The sequence below is a fragment of the Arachis ipaensis genome, chromosome B9, assembly GCF_059453495.1.
Source record: "Arachis ipaensis isolate K30076 ecotype BB chromosome B9, ASM5945349v1, whole genome shotgun sequence".
Taxonomy (NCBI): domain Eukaryota; kingdom Viridiplantae; phylum Streptophyta; class Magnoliopsida; order Fabales; family Fabaceae; genus Arachis; species Arachis ipaensis.
This window is the reverse complement of record NC_142444.1, coordinates 74,875,059-74,894,330: the sequence shown is the minus strand read 5'-3', so window position 1 is coordinate 74,894,330 and position 19,272 is coordinate 74,875,059.

Sequence of the window (19,272 nt, the reverse complement as noted above, 5' to 3'; positions counted from 1 at the left end):
AATGGGCACAGGTATATTTAAATGACAAGTAAAATAAAGTAATAATAATAAAATCTCTTGGCGAGGTATAAGAAATTAGAAGTCCAGATTTAGTTATCCTTATCAATAATAATGAGAGTTGAATCTTAATTCCACTTAGTTGACCTTTACTAAAGCAAAGGAAAGTCAAGGGACTAATTAGTTTGATCTTCGAATCCTATTTATTTCCTAAGAAAAGGTTGGGATTATTTGAAGTTCAGTTCAATTAGCAAAGATAACAGTTATCAATTATGTTGAGATAAGGTAACTCCTGAGTTACTGCTTTCTTAACCAAGACCAAAAGGGAAAAAGTAAATTTACCGGATTAAAAATGTCTTCAGATGGGAAGCAACAGTAACATAAATTAAAGAGAGCAATCATAAGTCTAAAATACCTCAAAATATATTAAAATAGAAAATCAATCATAAAGAGTCATAAACAAAAGTGAGAAAAGAAATAAAAAGAACATTGAACCTGGGATTGAGAGTCACTCCTAAAACTAAGAGAAGTCCTAAATCCTAATCCTAAGAGAGAGGAGAGAACCTCTCTCTCTAAAAACTACATCTACTCCTAAAATTGTGAATGTGAGAGCCTCTCTATGAATGGATGCAATCCCCCACTTTATAGCCTCTAATCTGTGTTTTCTGGGTCGCGAACTGGGTCGAAAACAGCCCGGAAATCGCTAGAGAAGAATTCAAACACGCTAATTTCCGTCACTGCGACACGGCCGCATGGATCACGCGATCGCGTCGCCTAGAGTCAGGAGAACTATAGCATATTATATATCAAATCGAAGCCCCGGACGTGAGCTTGCCAATGCAACTAGAACCGCATCGTTTGGACCTCTATAGCTAAAGTTATAGCCATTTGAGTGCAAAGAAGTCAGGCTGGACAGCTTAGTAACTTCTTCATCTTCTTGTATTTCTTTGACTTTTGCATGCTTCCTTTCCATCCTCCAAGTTATTCCTGCTCTATAATATCTGAAAACATTTAACACACATATCAAGGCATCTAATGGTGATAAGAGAGGATTAATAATAAGCAAATATAAGATCAAAGAAGCATGTTTTCAATCATAGCACAAAGTCAGGAAGGAAATATAAAACCATGCAAATATTATGAATAAGTGGGTAAAGAGTTGATAAAATCCACTCAATTGAGCACAAGATAAACCATGAAATAGTGGTTTATCAGTGTCTACTAGCATGCATTCTCCTATGGATTCCTTGGGGTAGCTTATTGCTTTAAAGACGTTGAAGAGCATTTTCTCTTCATGCAACCTCAAGACTAGTTCCCTTTTTTGCACATCAATGATGGCTCCAGCAGTAGCTTGAAATGTTCTTCCTAAGATAATTGATGTGTTGGCCTCTTCTTCCATGTCCAGCACAACGAAATCAGCAGGGAAAATGAATTCTCCTACTTTCACTAGCAAGTCTTCCACCACCCCATGTGGAAACTTAAATGTTCTGTCAGCCAATTGGAGTGCCATTCTTGTTGGCTTGGCTTCCTCAATCTTTATCCTTCTCATCATGGTTAGGGACATAAGATTTATGCTAGCTCCCAAATCACACAAAGCTTCCTCAATAGTGATATCCCCTATGATGCAGGGGATTTGAAAACTCCCTAGGTCTTTCAGCTTTTGAGGCAGCTTCTTCTGTATGATGGCGCTGCATTCCTCAATCAATACTATGGTTCCTTTTGCCTCCCAGTTCCTCTTTTTGGTTATAAGCTCCTTCAAAAATTTGGCATAGAGTGGCATTTGTTCTAATGCCTCAGCAAATGGTATGTTGATTCGAAGCTTCTTGAAGATCTCTAGGAACTTAGAGAACTGGCCATCCTTCCCACCTTTTCCCAGTCTTTGCCAGTATGGTGCTTTTGGCACATAAGGCTTCAAGACTAGTTTTGGTGGAGGTGGAGTAGGGATCTCTGCTTCATCCTTAGTCCCATGCTTTTCTGCAACTTCTTTATGATTGTCTTTGCTTGGGGTTCTTTCCTCTACAACCTTCCCACTTCTTAGAGTAATGGCTTTGTATTCCCCTCTTGGGTTAGCCATGGTATCACTGGGAAATGTGTGTGTGGGAAGTGGGATTTGCTTGGATAAAATCCCCACTTGTGCTTCCAACTTTGAGATCTCTGCACTTTGATTTTTCAGATTTGACCTGTATTCTTCTTGATTAGCGTCTATCCTTCTTTCAGTTTGTGCTTGTCTGTCCATGAGGGTGGAGACTGCCCCTGTAATCTGTGATGACAGTTGTGCTATTGCAGCCACCATCCTCTCAAAGTTGCTCTTGATTTCACATGGTTGCATAGTTGAGGATAGTGCATCTTGTTTGAGGTTGTTGTGTATGGGTTGGTTACTATGGTATGATGTGTTCTGTGAGTTATGGTAGATCTATGGTTCCCTGTTTGATGGTTGGGGTTATGGTTGGAATGCTGATTTGATGAATAAGGTTTATTGTAGTCCTGGTTGTGGTTTTGTTGATTTCCCCACCCAAAATTTGGGTGGTTCTTCCAACCTGGGTTGTATGTCTTAGAGTGTGGGTCATATGGTGGTCTGGATGAATTGTTCACATAATTAGCTTGTTCCCAGTCACCTTCAGATTCTGGTGCATTCCCTTCTTGTTGAAGAGTTTGGTCTTGAATGACTGAGGCTTGATTGGCCTCCATCATCTTGCCTTGTTCTGAGCTAACAAAGCATCTACAAAGTTGAGTTCTAGCACTCCCTTCTTCTGAGTCCTTTCTGAAGCATAGAAATACTCATTTTCAGCTATAGTCTCAATGACATCTATGGCCTCTTCAATAGTTTTCTTTTTGTTGAGTGAGCCTCCTGAAGAATGATCCACTGCCTTCTTTGCTTCATAGGATAGCCTCTCATAAAAGATATGTAGTTATACCCACTCATTGAACATTTCTGGTGGGCATCTTCTTGTCAGATCTTTGAATCTCTCCCATGCCTCATAGAGTGTTTCTCCATCTTGTTGTCTAAAGGTTTGCACCTCAGCTCTCAGCCTGTTGATTCTTTGTGGAGGGTAAAATCTTGCAAGGAATCTGTTCACGACCTCCTCCCATGTAGTTAGGCTATCTTTGGGGAATGATTCCAACCACTTTGCTGCCTTATCTCTGAGTGAGAAAGGGAACAAGAGTAGTTTGTAGATGTCACGGTGTACCCCATTTGACTTTACAGTATCACATATCCTCAAGAATGTGTTGAGATGTTTATTAGGGTCTTCTTGGGCACTTCCTCCATATGAGCAATTGTTCTGAACAAGTGTGATGAGTTGAGGCTTCAGCTCAAAATTATTGGCATGAATTGTTGGCTTTAGGATGCTGCTGCCACAGTTTCCTGGGTTTGGGTTGATGTAGGAGCATAAGACTCTCCTTTCTTGCCCAACATGATTTACTGGGCCTTCTCTAGCATGGTTGTGAGCTTCTTCTTCATGGTGGTTCTCCATATTCTCCTCCATGTCTGTTTCAAAATACTATTCCTCTTCCTCAGCACCAACGACTCCCTTCCCTCTTGCTTCCCTCCTTAATCTAAGGAAGGTCCTCTTAGGTTCAGAATCAAAGGAAGTTGAAGCCCCGCTTCTTCTTCCTGTCATACAACCAACAAGGCAAAAATCAAGAAAGAAAATGAATGAAAAAATTACTCTTGTTAGAGTGGTTGTTAGTGTGAGTGGTGCAATTAATCAAACAGTTAGAAGAGTAGAAATATGGATGATGAATAAAAATAATCAAAGAAGAAAGAAATAGGACTCAAAATAAAAAAAAAGGCGCTAAATAAAATAAAACAACAAGGAATCTAAATTGCTTAATATAGCTCTCCAATCAATTTAATCACTGTCAAATTTAAGCCAATCCCCGGCAACGGCGCCATAAAACTTGATGACTAAAATTCACACCCCATTCAAAAATTGGTGAATTAGTTCTTTTGGCAAGCGTACCAAAATTATCATCAAGTAATAACCCACAGTGGAGTGGGATCGTATCCACAGAGATTGGCAAATTCGAGCAGTTTTAATTAATTGATGAATTAGTCAAGCGGATCAATAAGATTGTGAGGTGCAGAATTGTAAATGACATAAATGTAAATGACTAGAATATAATGAAAAGCAATAAAGTACAAAAATAGAAATGGCAGAATGTAAAGTGTAGAATCATAAATGACTTGAATGTAAATGGGAATAGGGGATTGTTGAATGTAAAATTAAGCTGTAAAGAAATGGATAGATAAGAATGGAGAAATTCATTGAGATTGGGAGATGTTGTCTCTTTGGATCAAATCTAGCTTATATCCTCTTCAATCATGCAACTCATTGATCTCTTGGTAATCATGATTGATTGAGCCCCAATCCCTTGGTGACTCAATCTCTCAGATCTTGATCAATAGCCAATTCCTTGGTCTAATTGCTCATGAAGAGAGATATGCTTGGTCCCTGATTATACCACACACCATCGTAGGTCCAAGTAGAGGGAGGATTATATGTCAGATATCCAAACACCAAAACCCAGATTCTACTCAAGTGTGAGAAGGGATTTCAAGCATGGTTTCATGTTTCCTTTCCCAAGGTTCCCATGAAACCCAATTGCATTCAATCTCTTTTCCAAGATAATTGAACACTAAGCATTAAGAACAAAATTCTTTCTAGCAAATCAAAGAGAAGATGAAGAGAAGAAGAATTTCACTATTATCAATTCATCAAGTACAACAGAGCTCCCTTTCTCAATGAGAGGGAAGTTAGCTACTCACAGCTCAAAAAGTACTCAAAAGTGAAGTGTAAAAGTGGATCTAAAACTGACTGCTTAACCGCTTCTTCAGTACTCCTTAGGGGTATTTATACTACTCTTAGTAAAATAAAAGAATTACAAAAGTGAAAAAGAAAAATTACATTTTGGATGGAAAAGAAGCTCAATAAGTGTGATCTCCCAGTTGGCATGTCATTTGCGCTCTAGTGGCGTGTCACGTGCTCTTTGCTTTTAGCTTGGCGTGCCACGCCCTGCCCTTCAAGTGGCACGCTCGTCTCTTTAACAACCTTGGCGTGCCACGCCATCGAGCTCAAGTGGCACGCCCTAGCCTTTTTCCTTTTCCCTTGTCCTCTGGAAACTTGAACTAGCGTGGCACGCCCAAGGTCTGGCGTGCCATGCCCTTGCTCTATGCTTGGCTAAGCTTCTCTGGAAAGTTGAACTAGCGTGGCACGCCCAGGGTCTGGCGTGCCACGCCCCTTTATGAGTGAGTGGTTCCTCTGTTTGGCGTGCCACACCACGAACTCAAGTGGCACGCCCCAATGCTTTTTTGCTCTCTGAATGGCACTGGCGTGCCACACCTGGGATTCAAGTGGCACGCCTAAGTGAAGAATAGTGAGTGGCGTGCCACGCCTTTGATACTAAGTGGCACACCCCATGTAATTGGCCTCCTTCATCCTCTCTGGAAACTTATACCAGCGTGCCAGGCCTAAAGGTTGGCGTGCCACGCCCATGATCTTGTCTTGGTTCCAGTAGTTGGCATGCCACGCCTCAGCCTTCAAGTGGCACGCCATAGTGACATGCTTGGGTTGGCGTGCCACGCCTTCGATACCAAGTGGCACGCCCAGTCCTTGCATTTGTTATCTTTGTGCATTGGCGTGCCATGCCTGGTTGCTCAAGTGGCACGGCTAAGTGAGGTTGAGAGGTTGGCGTGCCACGCCTTCGACTTCAAGTGGCACACCCAGTCTTCAATTGCCTTCAACCCCTTCTCTGGATTATTGTACCAACATGCCACGCCATGCTGTTCAAGTGGCACGCCCATGGATTTGTGAACTCTTCAAGCTTGGCGTGCCACGCCTGGCTTCTCAAGTGGCACGCCCAAGTGACTTCTTGGAGCTGGCGTGCCATGCCTTCGATACCAAGTGGCACGCCATAGTGGAGGTTCTTCTTGGAATGGCGAGTTGGCATGTCACACCCCTTTGCTCAAGTGGCACGCCCATAGTAGTTGATGGGTTAGGCGTGCCACGCCCAACCTGGCGTGCCACGCCCCTTTTGTGTCCTCCATTGTTGCTCTCTTGAATTTTGTACTAGCGTGCCACGCCCACATGCATGCTTGGATCTCCCCTTTGGAATTTAGTACTGGCGTGCCACGCCTAGCTCCTGGCATGCCACGCCAGTGCATTTTTATGGCGTTTGTTCTCAAGTGGCATGCCAGTTTCACATGCCCAGCTTCTTGTTTGTCTTCTACCAATTTTTTATGCCTTTTTCACCTGAAATTCAGCACAACTCATCTTAAAGTAGTGTACCATAATATTCATCAAATAATGCATGAATTGTAGTGATCAAATGAGATTTATGCTCTTTTATGGTCTTCGTTATGCAAGAAATAAGGGTAGATGATGCAAGTCATCAAAGCCCCTTCCACCCCACCTCAAGTATTCTTACCTTGAGGACAACCAGAAGCTCCCAGTTATTATTTCAAGGGAACTCACTTCCTAGCAGGAGGAGCAGTTGCTTAGTGTGCTGAGAAGACACAAGAAAGCAGGGTAGAGCTTGGCGGATATAGTAGGCATCAGCCCTCAAGTTTGTGAGCACATGATATTTTTAGAAGAGGGAGCAAGACATGTCCATCAACCTCAAAGGCAGTTGAATCCCACCATCTTGGAAGTTATCAAGAAGGAAGTGACCAGACTGCTTGAAGCTGATATTATCTATCTCATCTCAGATAGTGAATGGGTCAGCCCAGTACAAGTGGTGGCCAAGAAGTCTGGAGTTACAATAGTGAAGAATGAGCATGGAGAGCTCATAGAAACTAGAGTGCAGAATTCATGGAGAGTTTGCATTGATTACAGGCACCTCCACCAAGCTACTCGCAAGGATCATTACCCCTTGCCATTTATTGATCAGATGCTTGATTGCCTGTCAGGTAAATCAGATTACTGCATTTTAGATGGTTATACAGGCTATTTTCAAATTCATATAGCTCCTGAAGATCAGGAGAAGACTACTTTTACATGTCCCTTTGGAATGTATGCATACAAAAGGATGCCTTTTGGCTCATGTAATGCACCGGCTACTTTCTAATGGTGCATGATGAGTATTTTCTCAGATCTTATTGAGAGCTGTATGGAAGTTTTCATGGATGATTTTAGCGTATATGGTGATTCATTTAACCTTTGCTTGGATAGTTTAGCTAGAGTATTAGACAGGTGTGTTAGTTCAAACCTTGTATTAAATTTTGAAAAATGTCATTTTATGGTAAAGTAATGTAATGTTCCAGGACACGTTGTTTCTAATACTGGTATTTCTGTAGATCCAGCAAAGGTAGATGTAATTTCTAGTTTGCCTTAACCCTCCTCCGTGAGAGAAGTCCGTTCGTTCCTTGGCCATGCAGGTTTCTACCGGAGATTTATCAAGGACTTCAGTAAGGTAGCATTACCTTTATCCAGACTGCTACAGAAAGATGTTGAGTTCGAGCTGAGTGAGGACTGCGTGAATGCGTTCGATAAGCTGAATATCGCCTTGACTGAAGCTCCGATTGTGAGAGGACTAGACTGGAGCCAGCCTTTTGAGATTATGTGTGATGCCTCCAACCATGCAGTGGGAGCGGCGCTGGCTCAGCGCGAAGGTAAGGATCCTTTCGTAATTGCTTATGCTTCTAAGACCTTAGACGCTGCTCAGTCTAATTACACTACTACTGAAAAAGAGCTTCTGGCTATTGTTTTTGCTCTGGATAAATTTCGAGCCTATTTACTTGGTACTAAGGTGGTGGTGTACTCACACCATGCAGCTCTAAAATATCTATTAGCTAAAAAAGAGTCCAAATCAAGGCTAATACATTGGATATTGTTGCTACAAGAATTTGATTTAGAAATTAAGGATAGAAGTGGTTCCCAGAATTTAGTCACAGACCACTTGAGTCACCTTGAGCACATTAAGGATGACTCTACTCCTATCAATGATGCTTCTCCATTTGATATCTTGTGTAACAACCCTGATTTTCGAGTACATGAGATCTTTTCTAAAAGTACGAATTTTTCCGGAAGATCAGTATAGGGAGCACCTCTGTTATATCATCAAGCATCTCAATCCTCATTATCATTATGTCATCCTTAAGTTAGAACCTCCTCTAAGGCAAGCTCGATAATGCAATCGCGAAGAACCATGTTTTTGAACCGTATCGGTTGGCAGTTTTGATTCTGATTTTCGTAAATAGTCTCTGTTTGACGAACCAGACTCAATTCATGAGAGGAGAGAGATAATAGTATAATATTATCATTATATTAGTATTAGAAAATGCTTGAATGACATTATAAGGTTACCTGGTCTATTTTTGTTAAAAACAGAAAATCGGTTTAACCGGGTTTACGGTTTACTGGTGCAGCTTTGCACCAGCACTCTCTGATGAATTTAGCAATGCTAAGGCCTTATTATACATGTTCTATTCTCATAATAAATATGTTACTAGTGTCATTTATGCTAGCAGCTCAGAAAATAATTTTTAGAGATGTTTTTACGAGTGTTCCGATACACTTAGTTTTAGTAGTTGTACACCAGAGATATTTTAATATTATTTTAATCCACCTCCAAGCCGACCGATCACAACTCACCTTACACCCCCAAGACCTCCAAGGATGTCTCATTTCATCATTTTGGCCGAAAATAACAAGAGAGAAAAGAGAGAAACTTTCATGAACACTTAATCTTCAAAGCTTGATTTCTTCTGAACTAAAACTCAAATCAAAACTCTAATATCACCAAAATGATCCTCTCTTCTTCCTCTACATAACCATGTAACTTATCAAGGATGGAAATAAGGTGATATGGCTGTCTCCCTCCCATTTCAATTCGGTTTTCAAGGAAAACCATGCAAAACATATGTTTTCTTGATGTTCTTCCTTAGGAATCATGCTTAATTTGACTTGAGGGCCAAGAAACGTGAATTTCCAGCAAGTATAAGGTGAGATATCTCTTCCTAACATACTGAGTGAGATTTGGTCAGTTGAGAGTTTTTGGATTTAAAGTTGTTCTTGATGTGATTTAGGAGGAAAAAGTGCTTAAGGACCACCTGAAAGTTTAACCGAATTAGGAGCAGCAAAACCAGGTAGGGATTGATGAATTTAATCGTGATTGATTGTGTTTGAGTTGTGTGATTAGGATATGGTTTGGCTGTGCTTGAAATTGATTGTTTGTATGAGTAATTCTTGTTGAAATTTTGGTGAAAATTTGATGAAATCTGATGAAATTTAAGCTATGAATGTGTGTTCTTGTGGCTGCTGGAAAATGAAACCCTAGAGCTTAAATTGAGGTTCAATTTGTGTTAAAATCATGTAGAAAATATGGGGTTTTAGAGGCTGGAAATTTATTTTGAATTTTGGTAAAAATCGGTTGCTGAAAAGACTGAAAAACGGGTAAAAACAGAGAAAGAATTTGAAGAATATACGAAGAACACGAAGAACACTTTGAGTGTGGTGAAGAACATTGAAGAAAACCTTTTAGATCTTAGAAAGGGCAAGGAAGTAAAATTTTTGGTGTTTAAGGGGTTATATGGTAATTTCTGGAAGTTAGGGTGCTAAAAGTAGAAATATTAAAAGTTACGGGTGGTAAAAAGTGAATTTTAAAGGTTAAAAGTAAAAGGTAAGTTAATTTTTGAAAATTTAGTATTAAAATATTAAATAATAATAAAATATTAAATAATAATATTTAATTAAAAATAATATTTTAATAAAAATAATAAAATAATGCAGAAAAGGCAGTTTTCTGTAAAAGCTTTAGAAAGACAACTTTAAGTGCAGAATCTCATAATTACCTTCATAAAACACTTAGGGAGTGGTAATAACATGATAGTGAGGCAAAGATAAAGAAAAGATAAAAAGTTAAAGAAAAGATAAAAACCAAAGGAAAAGTCTGTAAAATTTTAATGACAGAAAAACAGACAGAGACTAGTGAACGAACTAGGGCAACGTAGTTAGTACTTGAGTTGCGTCTAGGGTTAGGTGTTATATGAAAAGTTAATCTGTTTCAGTATAGACTTAATGAACCTATACCTGGTACATGTTAACTATTCATACCAAAATTTACATAAGCTTTAAATACACATGTTAAATAGAGAAATCAGAGCAGAATAAAGTAACACAAAGCACAGAGTAACCAGAGTAAAGTAAAGAGATACAAAGAAAAAAGAATAATATGATAAAGAGAAATGGTTTGAGCCAGGATATTGTAAAAGTGAAAGATGTAAAGTTTGTACAGTATGATTGAACAGAGAAAGAAAGAGGTACTGCATAAGAATGTGAAAATGATGATCAATAATGAGAATGATGATGATGAATGATGATAACGAGAATGATTATGTAATGATCTGCTATGTGAAGGCAGTCAGATAGATAGTGGTATTACCACAGAACGTTTTCCAGTATTACACAGCTATTGAGAGCTGTATCTGCAATTGATAACCTGGGATCACTTGCAGAGGATATTAATTCATACACGGCTAGAATGCCATACCTGTAAGGCAAGGATTACTTACAGAGAATATGATTTTATACACGGCTGGAATGCCGCCACCTGTAAGGCAGAGTTTGCTTACAAAGGATATGACGCATACGTCGGTTAGTGAGAACAGTACCTATGCTGACTGGAAAACCATACCCATTTCAGCTGCTTCGGGTTACGTCGGGAGCGGGTAGAAACCGACAGATGAGCTCATTACCTGCGCTAGGGCTAGACATGCATCATACTTGGTTGCGCATTTCCTTTGTTATGATTGTGGTATGAATGTATGCTTTCCTTGTTTGTATTCCATTCTCTGCGCTTGTGTTATTTTCTTGTATTCTTCTGTTTGTGTTATGCTATCTGTTTTCTCTATCTTCTCTACTTATCTGTGTTTTCTAATTACTGCTTCATTGTATTTTGCTAATAGTCTGCTAAACAACATAGAATTAATGAATGTAACTAAAAACCTCGACCCTACTAAGAACTCCCCAGTTCTTACCCCTTCTCTCTCCCTTTCCCCTTCAGATGGAAGTAAGAGTACCTTACCATATTTCGCTGATGACCGTTTGCAAGTAGAGGATTCTGCTCTAGATAGTCTTCTGAGTCTAAGGTGAATATCGTTCTCTGATTATATGTATATACTGTGAGACCAGCCAATGTCTGCACCCCGTTCGTATGCACACTTTAACCTAAATCCTGCGTACGAGATTCCTATTGTGTGGCTACTTCATGAGGTACCAGAGAGACGTCCTGTGGAAAAGTCTGATCGTGCAGAGGAGTAGCAGATGATGTTCTATCTTTTGATGACGTTCCACCTTACTTGAGTTTTGAAGACCTAGAACGTACTTTTCCTCGCTTTAGTAGTTTAGAGGGACTAGGTGAGTATAGAGTCTAGGCTAGCCTAAGTGCCAGCTTAGGGACCTCTTGAACAGGTCAGGAGCTGGGATGTTGTATGTATGTATATGTATAAAGTTATTATCTAGCTATATCTAGGGGTGTTCTAACTAAAGGTCTATACTCTAATAAAGGCTGGATCATTGAATGTTGCTAGCTACTTGTGATGTATTTATGTGTGGTTGCTTATAATTGATTCATCTGTTATTATTTATGAATTGATTATAAATGATTCTGTTTATTAATTCAAAAAAAAAATACACCTCGCAAATTAACTACGTTTTTAACAATGAATCAGGCTCATATGATAAATAATAGATAATAATTAGGAAAACAAATTGGTAGTTCTCAGTTTCCGGTATGATCTAGACATATTGAAAATTGGGTCGTTATAATTTGGTATCAGAGCAGTTCGTTCCCAGTAGAGCCTAGGGAGTAGACTGACTATGCTTCATTGCATACTCTGTTGTGTGTCTCATGCGTATAGGATATCCCAGTGATATATGTTACATGATTGTTTCTATGTTTTCATTTTGGGAATGTTCACACTTGACTTGAAGTGTTAAGACTGATCACCTTAACAATGATTGTTTGGTGTGAACAGGACTACAATGGGTTCACGGAGACGAGTCGTACGGGAAGGAATTCCTAATGTTAACTACGAGAGGGAACAGGAAACGTTTATGGCTACCATGAACAACGCGGCTGAAGTAGTGTGTGAAGCTACGGTAACAGTGGCTAGGGCTGTTGAACGTCTTGGAGTGAGAAATGGGAATGATGAGAATAACTTAGGGCATCCTGAAAGACCTATAACCCTTGCGACCTTTCTGAAGGTTAATCCGCCTAGGTTCAAGGGTACACTCGTTGGGACTGACGCTGATAACTGGTTTCGAGGTATTGAATGATCACTGAGAGCGCAGCATGTTCCGGAAGGACAACACGTGGAGTTTGCTACTTATATGCTTGAGGGAGAAGCTGAGTACTGGTGGCAGGGGATACAGCGACTGCTACAACGTGATGAAGGTGACATTCCTTGGGATATTTTTAAAGATGAATTCTACAAGAAATATTTCCCAAGAGCAGTGCGTGATGCTAAAGAGATAGAGCTTATGTAGCTGAGGCAAGGGGATATGACTGTTGCTGAGTATGCTCGTAATTTCAATGACTTGTGTCGTTTCTCTAAGATCTGTCAAGGGAATCCTGCTGAATTTGAAGAATGAAAGTGCTTGAAGTTTGAAGGAGACCTTCGTGATGATCTGATGAGTTCAATAGTTCCGTCGAGATACGTAATTTTGCTGAATTAGTCAACAAGAGCAAGTTAGTGGAAGAATGTATTAAGAAAGTGACTGTGGCCAAGGTGAGTCGCTAAGGATTTCCACCAAGGCGTCTTAGCAATCATCAGGCAGCTGGGAGAAGGGTGCATTTTAAAGCGCGTGGCATACGACAGCATAAGAACCTACAAGTTGGTAACATTACTGCTCGCCGTACGGGTAAGAATGGAGGTAAAGTAAGGCAAGGCAATGGTAAACGAGCCCATCAGGCTTACATAAACACTGCATGCAAGCAATGCGGAAAAGAGCATGATAACAGGTCTTGCCAGTTTGGATTACCTAACTGCTATGCTTGTGGAGAACTTGGACATATTGCCAAGGATTGTCCGAAGGGATTTACTCAAAATTCAGTTAGAACCCAGCAACAAGGACGAGTATTTGCTATCACTATTGACGATGTTGTGCAATCGAACGCCCTCATTCAAGGTCAGTGTTATGTCAAGAATCGATTTCTAACTGTACTGTATGATTCGGGTGCATCGCATTCTTTATTTCTCTAACTATTGCTTACGAGTTAGGATTATATTTATTTAAATTGAATTTTTACTTGATTGTCCATACACCTGCATCCCAAAATGCTTTGACCAGTTTAGTGTGCCTGTAAGTACCATTCGCTATTAGGAACAGGACTTTTATACATTATCTAATCTGTTTACCTCTATGTGGTTTAGAAGTTATTTTAGGATTAGATTGGTTATCTAAGTATCATGCTTTCCTTGATTATTTTAAAAGAAATGCTGTTATTCCATCTGATAGTCTATGTACTAAACCATTTCTGTCCCACACCTTATATCTGAATTCTGTAAGAGTTACCTTAGACAGGACGGATTATGAGGGGTACGTTCTGTTAGTGGCTAGCTCGAATGACAGTGAACTAAGCTTAGAACGAATCCGAGTGGTGAAGGAATTTCCTGATGTTCTCCCGGACGACATACCTGAGTTTCCTCCTTAGTGAGAGACAGAATTCAGCATTAAACTAGTACCTGGAACCGGATCGATTTCCATAGCACCGTGCCAGATGTCACTACTGGAACTTGCAAAGTTGAAGAAGTAGTTGGATGAGCTACTTGGAAAGGAATTTATTCGTCCTAGTGCATCATCTTGGGGAGCTCCAGTATTGCTAGTAAAGAAGAAGGACGGTGGAATCAGACTTTGCGTAGATTACCGACAGCTAAATAAAGACACTATCAAGAACATGTATCCACTTCCACGGATAGATGATTTGATGGATCAATTGGAAGGTGCAACTGTGTTCTCGAAGATTGATTTGCGATTGAGCTATCACTAGATTCGAGTGAAAGAATCAGATATACCGAAGACTGTATTTAGAACTCGTTATGGTCACTATGAGTATACGGTTATGTCGTTTGGACTAACTAATGCTCCTACAATTTTTATGGATTACATGAATCGTATTTTCCGTCCGTACCTTGATCAGTTTGTAGTAGTTTTCATAGACGATATTCTCATCTATTCGAAGACAAAAAGAGTGCATGAAGAGCATCTAAGGACTGTATTGCAGACACTGAGGACTCGGAAGTTATATGATAAACTATCAAAGTGCAAATTCTGGACAGCGAAGGTGGATGGAATTTTTGAAGGACTATGATTTCAAATTAAGTTATCACCCAGGGAAAGCGAACGTGGTGGCAAACGCTTTAAGCAGGAAGAATTTGAGTATCTCTTGGATGATGATACAGGAAGAAAAATTACTTGCGGAATTTGAGGACCTTAAGTTGGCTATGACTGAGACGTCAAGTGGAGTCCGTTTGGCCCAATTGCGTATAACACCAGATTTTAATATTAGTATTCAGCAAGCACAAGCACAGGACTCTGAAATAATGACGATGCTGAGACAGATGAACACAGAAGAACCAGAAGCTATGAGACAGGATCGTAGTGGCCTATAGAGGTACAAGAACAGAATTTGTGTGCCTAACTCTGGAGAATTGCGACAAAAGATTCTTGCTGAAGCTCATCAAAGTAGATTTTCTATGCATCCTGGAGTGACAAAGATGTATCGAGATTTGAAACAAATGTTCTGGTGGCCGGGCTTAAAGAAAGAAGTAGCTGATTATGTCTCAAAATGTTTAACCTGCCAGAAGATGAAGGTGAAACATCAGAAGCTGTCAGGAACCCTGCAACCCTTAGAAATACCACAATGGGAATGGGAGCAGATTACTATGGATTTTGTCACGAGATTGCCAAGGACCTCAACAGGACACAATACCATCTGGGTAATTGTGGACAGGTTGACAAAGTTAGCGCACTTCTTTCCGATTCGAGTTGACTATACTTTAGAAAGGCTGGAACGAATATATATTCAAGAAAATGTACGACTACATGGGATACCTTCGTAAATTGTCTCAGATCAAGTTTCGAGGTTTACTACTAGATTTTGGGGAGCTTTTCAGAAAGCGTTAGAAACAGAAATTCACACGAGTATAGCATACCATCCTCAGATAGACGGACAATCAGAGCAGACAATCCAGACGTTAGAAGACATGTTACGATTATGTATGATAGACAACCAAAGTAGCTGGGATAAGTATTCGCTGTTGGTCGAATTTGTCTACAACAACAGTTGCCAATAAAGTATCGGGATGGCACCATACGAAGCTCTCTACAAAAGAAGATGTCGAACACCATTGTGTTGGAATGATGATGGGGAAGCTAGTGTCTTAGGTCCAAACTTAGTGTAAGAAACTACAGAGAAGATAAAGGAGATTCGTCGGAAGATCTAGACAGCACAAGGCCGTCAAAAGAGCTATGCCGATAATAGACGTAGACCCTTAGAGTTTAGTGACGGAAACTATGTCTTTCTAAAAGTAACTTCGATTACTGGAATAGGTAGAGCCCTTAAGACTAAAAAGCTTAACCCACGATACATAGAACCTTTCCAAATACTTAAAAGAGTCGGTCTAGTAGCTTATCAAATAGCCCTTCCTCCTTATTTATCAAACCTTCATGATGTTTTTTTTTTATGTCTCGCAACTTAAGAAATATGTTCCCGATGAGAGTCACGTTTCACAACCAGAAACAGTACATTTATAAAATGATTTGACATATCAAGCATCACTAGTTCAGATCGTAGAAAGAAGTAATAAGCAGCTAAGAGGCAAGATTGTTCGCTTAGTCAAAGTAGCATTGGAACCAAGAGGAGAAGAAGAGCACACTTGGGAATTGGAAGATAAGATGAGAGCTAATTACCTACATCTGTTCTCAGGTAACTAAAATTTTGAGGGCAAAATTTTCTTTTAGGAGGGTAGAATGTAACAACCTTGATTTTCGAGTACATGAGATCTTTTCTGAAAGTACGGATTTCTCCAGAAGATCAGTAAAGGGAACACCTCTGTTATATCATCAAGCATCTCAATCCTCATTATCATTATGTCATCCTTTGTTAGAACCTCCTTTGAGGCAAGCTCGATAATGCAATCGCGAAGAACCTTGTTTTTGAACCATATCGGTTGGCAGTTTTGATTCTGATTTTCGTAAATAGTCTCTGTTTGACGAACCAGACTCGATTCATGAGAGGAGAGAGATAATAGTATAATATTATCATTATATTAGTATTAGAAAATGCTTGAATGACATTATAAGGTTACCTGGTCTGTTTTTGTTAAAAATAGAAAATCGGTTTAACCAGGTTTACGGTTTACTGGTGCAGCTTAGCACCAGCACTCTCTGATGAATTTAGCAATGCTAAGGCCTCATTATACATGTTCTATTCTCTTAATAAATATGTTACTAGTGTCATTTATGCTAGTAGCTCAGAAAATATTTTTTAGAGATGTTTTTACGAGTATTCCGATACACCTAGTTTTAGTAGTTGTACACCAGAGATATTTTAATATTATTTTAATCCACCTCCAAGCCAACCAATCACAACTCACCTTACTCCCCCAAGACCTCCAAGGCTGTCTCATTTCATCATTTTGGCCGAAAATAACAAGAGAGAAAAGAGAGAAACTTTCATGAACTCTTAATCTTCAAAGCTTGATTTCTTCTGAACTAAAACTCAAATCAAAACTCCAATTTCACCAAAATGATCCTCTCTTCTTCCTCTACATAACCATGTAACTTATCAAGGATGGAAATAAGGTGAGATGGCTGTCTCCCTCCCATTTTAATTCGGTTTTCAAGGAAAACCTTGCAAAACATGTGCTTTCTTGATGTTCTTCCTTAGGAATCATGCTTAACTTGACTTGAGGGCCAAGAAACGTGAATTTCCAGCAAGTATAAGATGAGATATCTCCTTCTAACATACTGAGTGAGATTTGGTCAGTTGAGAGTTTTTGGATTTAAAGTTGTTCTTGATGTGATTTAGGAGGAAAAAGTGCTTAAGGACCACCTGAAAGTTTAACCGAATTAGGAGCAGCAAAACCAGGTAGGGATTGATGAATTTAATCTTGATTGATTGTGTTTGAGTTGTGTGATTATGATATGGCTTGGCTGCGCTTGAAATTGATTGTTTTTATGAGTAATTCTTGTTGAAATTTTGGTGAAAATTTGATGAAATTTGATGAAATTCAAGCTATGAATGTGTGTTCTTGTGGCTGCTGGAAAATGAAATCCTAGAGCTTAAATTGAGGTTCAATTTGTGTTAAAATCAAGTAGAAAAGATGGGGTTTTAGAGGCTGGAAATTTATTTTGAATTTTGATAAAAATCGGTTGCTGAAAAGACTAAAAAACGGGTAAAAACAGAGAAAGAATTTGAAGAATATACGAAGAACATGAAGAACACTTTGAGTGTGGTGAAGAACAGTGAAGAACACCTTTTAGATCTTAGAAAGGGCAAGGAAGTAAAATTTTTGGTGTTTAAGGGGTTATATAGTAATTTCTGGAAGTTAGGATGGTAAAAGTAGAAATATTAAAAGTTACGGGTGGTAAAAAGTGAATTTTAAAGGTTAAAAGTAAAAGGTAAGTTAATTTTTGAAAATTTAGTATTAAAATAATAAATAATAATAAAATATTAAATAATAATATTTAATTAAAATAATATTTTAATAAAATAATAAAATAATGCGGAAAAGGCAGTTTTCTGTAAAAGCTTTAGAAAGACAACTTTAAGTGCAGAATCTCATAATTACCTTCATAAAACACTTAGGGAGTGGTAATAACATGATAGTGAGGCAAAGATAAAGAAAAGATAAAAAGTTAAAGAAAAGATAAAAACCAAAGAAAAAGTCTGTAAAATTTTAATGACAGAAAAACAGATAGAGACTAGTGAACGAACTAGGGCAACGTAGTTAGTACTTGAGTTGCGACTAGGGTTAGGTTTTATATGAAAAGTTAAACTGTTTCAGTATAGACTTAATGAACCTATACCTGTGACAGGTTAACTATTCATACCGAAATTTACATAAGCTTTAAATACACATGTTAAACAAAAAAATCAGAGCAGAATAAAGTAACACAAAGCACAGAGTAACCAGAGTAAAGTAAAGAGATACAAAGAGAAAAGAATAATATGATAAAGAAAAATGGTTTGAGCTAGGATATTGTAAAAGTGAAAGATGTAAAGTTTGTACAGTATGATTGAACAGAGAAAGAAAGAGGTACTGCATAAGAATGTGAAAATGATGATGAATAATGAGAATGATGATGATGAATGATGATAACGAGAATGATTATGTAATAATCTGCTGCGTGAAGGCAGTCAGATAGATAGTGGTACGACCACAGGACGTTTTCCAGTATTACACAGCTATTGAGAGCTGTACCTGCAACTGATAACCTGGGATCACTTGCAGAGGATATTAATTCATACACGGCTAGAATGCCGCACCTGTAAGGCAAGGATTGCTTACAGAGAATATGATTTCATACATAGCTGGAATGCCGCCACCTGTAAGGCAGAGTTTGCTTACAGAAGATATGACGCATACGTCGGTTAGTGAGAACTGTACCTATGCTGACTGGAAAACCATACCCGTTTCAGCTGCTTCAGGTTACGTCGGGAGCGGGTAGAAGCCGACAGATGAGCTCATTACCTGCACTAGGGCTAGACATGCATCATACTTGGTTGCGCATTTCCTTTGTTATGATTGTGGTATGAATGTATGCTTTCCTTGTTTGTATTCCATTCTCTGCGCTTGTGTTATTTTCTTGTATTCTTCTGTTTGTGTTCTGCTATCTGTTTTCTCTATATTCTCTACTTATCTGTGTTTTCTATTTACTACTTCTTTGTATTCTGCTAATAGTCTGCTAAACAAAATAGAATTAATGAATGTAACTAATAACCCTGACCCTACTAAGAACTCCCCAGTTCTTACCCCTTCTCTCTTCCTTCCCCCTTCAGATGGAAGTAAGAGTACCTTACCATAGTTCGCTGATGACCGTTCGCAAGAAGAGGATTCTGCTCTAGATAGTCTTCTGAGTCTAGGGTGAATATCGTTATCTGATTTTATGTATATACTGTGAGACCAGCCAACATCTGCACCCCGTTCGTATGCGCACTTTAACCTAAATCCTGCGTACGAGATTCCTATTGTGTGGCTACTTCATGAGGTACCAGAGAGACGTCCTGTGGAAAAGTCTGATCGTGCAGAGGAGTAACAGATGATGTTCT